Source organism: Meleagris gallopavo, chromosome 12 (assembly GCF_000146605.3).
Source record: "Meleagris gallopavo isolate NT-WF06-2002-E0010 breed Aviagen turkey brand Nicholas breeding stock chromosome 12, Turkey_5.1, whole genome shotgun sequence".
NCBI lineage: Eukaryota > Metazoa > Chordata > Aves > Galliformes > Phasianidae > Meleagris > Meleagris gallopavo.
In genome coordinates this window covers 19246293-19249112 of record NC_015022.2, presented here as the reverse complement: position 1 = coordinate 19249112, position 2820 = coordinate 19246293, and positions in this window count along the sequence as shown.

Sequence of the window (2820 nt, the reverse complement as noted above, 5' to 3'; positions counted from 1 at the left end):
CCCCGGCACTGCCCGCACCCCAGCACCGGCGCTGGGAGCCCCCCAGCAGGGATGCACGCGGGGTCTGCGGCGCGGTCTGATGCAGGATGCGTGCGGTGGGCTCGGCTGCCGGGCCGGCAGCGGGCTGTGCGCTGCGAGCTCTGCGGTGCGATGCATGCTGCAGACACTGTGGGGCTGGCACGTTTCTCTGTCCCCATCACGTCCCCGGTCCGGTAGTCCCGGAGCCCAGCACTGCGCCGTTCCACCCCATCCTGCTCCCCAGTGTGACCTACAGGGCCAGGGTGCGTCCAGCACCAGCCCCCCACCCTCAGCCAGGGCAGCGGGCTTTGCCCAGGCCCCCCTGCAGTCCTGCTAATGGCATTTCACATGCTGGCACTAATGAGCCCTGACGCCTGTGGAGCCGCCCGGCTCTGCCTGCACCCGGTGCCCAAAGTCCACTGCTGTGACTGACAGCCCCCGCGCTGCATCCCCGACCCCCGTCTGCCCCCATATCCCACAGCAGCTCTGACCCTATTGCCCCAGTCCCGATCTCCAGACCCTGCAGTCCCACAGGCGGCACAGCCCCGCAGACCCCGGCCCCTCCCGGCCTTCATGGCCCTGTCCCCGCTCCGGGGGCTGGGAGGGGGCTGGGAGGGGGCCCCCCGCCGCGTTCCCAGGCCCCGCACAGGAGTCGCGCGCTGCGGGTGTAAAGGTTTCCAGGGAAACCCGGCACCGCGCGGGAAGGAAAATAGATCAGGGAGAGCCGGGGGGGAGAGCATCCCTGTGCCACTGCACACTGGCCGTGTGCTGGGACAGCCCCTGCGTGGCACGGGGTGAAGCAGCGCACACAGCCCCCTGAGACAGCAGGGGTGCTCAGCCTCTCTGCTCACGGGGCCCGGGGCACGGAGCCAGCTGTGGTCACGGGGTGCGCCGCTCCAGAGGGAAGTGCTGGCGATGGCACTGTGTGAGCCACCACTTGCGCAGCAATGGTCACATGGAAGTCATTCAGTTTTCCCCACACATGCTGTGACACGGAGGTGGTGACATCAGCCCTGCCCATCAGTCACCCCCAGTGGGGCCACGGCACAACCGCACTCCTCGCCACGCTGGGCAGTGCCAGTACCGGATCTCCATCCCTTGGAAGTCACACCGTGTGGATGTCGCTGTGCCTGAGCACACAGCAGTGCCGACACAGCAGGCCTCGCCCTGGCTGCCACGCTGTGCCCAGCACTGCTGGAGCCACGCACACCCTGGTGCACCCCGTGCTGGCAGGGGCACATCACCACAGGGCATCCCGGCACCCTCCACCCTGCTTCAGGCTGTCTGCCACCGCCTGCACCGCCCCAGCTGGGTGCCACAAAGACACAGCATTTTTCACCCCGCGGATGCCACAGACACAGCGGATAAATGCTGATGATTTCACAGCTGTTCCTCTGCCCTCAGTGGAAGAAGTGCCCCTGCGCTGTCCCATCCAACGTCTGAGCACACTGGAATGCTGTACAGCTCTGTGCTCAGGCTCCTGACACCAGCTGCACACACACAGGGTTGGTGCTGCACTGGGGACCTGGGAGTCTGCAGAGGATCCAGCCCAGGAGCACAGAGGGGTGTTTGGGGGTGCTCAGAGGGAGCTCCACACCCACAGGCACAGCCTTGCGCACAGCCCCTTCCCCACACATCCCCCTGCACAGTCCCAGAACTGCTCCCCCCTGTTCCCAGACCCCCTCCTGTGTCTCATTAGCTGACGAGCTCCCAGGTAATGAGTTTTGCGGCCCTGCTGGGCAGCCACTTCCCACCTCCCTCTGTGTTTAGACAAGTGCTGAAGCGCGGCCGGGGCTGGGGTCAGAGCCCCTGCAGAGCAGTGCCTGCAGCTCCCAACTGAGGAGCTGGGATCCCCTGCTCCCTCCATGCTGTGCTGATGGGGTGCAGCACAGGGCACTGCAGTGAGGGTGCAGGAATCGATTTTGGAGGCCAGGAACTCAGATCCAAACCTGAGCACTCCTGCAGCTCCCATCCCATCTTGGCACTCTCCTGCCCAGCACCAGGTGCTGCTGCAGCACAGCTCTTAGCCCCAGGATCTCCCACGCACAGTTCTACTGGCTGAGCCCAAAGGCTGCAGGCAGGACCTGTGCCCTGGAGCATCTCAGCACAGTGCTGCCCACATCCTGGGGTCGGGGCCTGGGGTTTGCCACAGCTGGGCAAACAGCACGGCTCAGTGTATGTCCACAATCACATAGATAGTGTGCCCAGCTGCACACAAGCATCTCAGGGACACACAGCAGCATCCCACACAGTCAGGGAGACCAAAGCAGCGTGGCTAGATGCAGAGACACCCAGGACGCCCATCTCTCAGCCATGCAAGGGGCAGAGTGGTGTGGGGATGCCAGGGATGCTGGCAATGGAAGGTCAAGGCCTCGCTGCCCCATAGTGCCGTGCCGCAGTGCGGGTGCTGGCAGGGCTGGTCGGCACGTTAGCATCTCTCACGACCGTGTGAATTGGTCCTTGCACACTTCCCAGCACCGGGCAGTGCCAATTAAGGGCTGGAGGAGTCAGAACTGACACCTCCGCAAATGGGTCCGGCTTTCCCAGGCTCCCGGCCCAGTCCCAGCCAACACCATGTAGGTTTTGACACCTCCAGGTGGCCACAGAAGTGTCACCTCGCACCTTGGGCCCACATAAAGCCAGGGCTGCCCGAGGACCCCCGGACGTGCGCAGCCCCAGAGCGGAGCCCACCATGGCCGGGTCCCCACTGCTGCCCCACAGCCTCCAGAGCCCAACAGCTGCCACCCTGGCCCCACCCGGGGAGCTCTGCAGACCAGGCAGCGGGGCCGGGCTGAGGCGGTG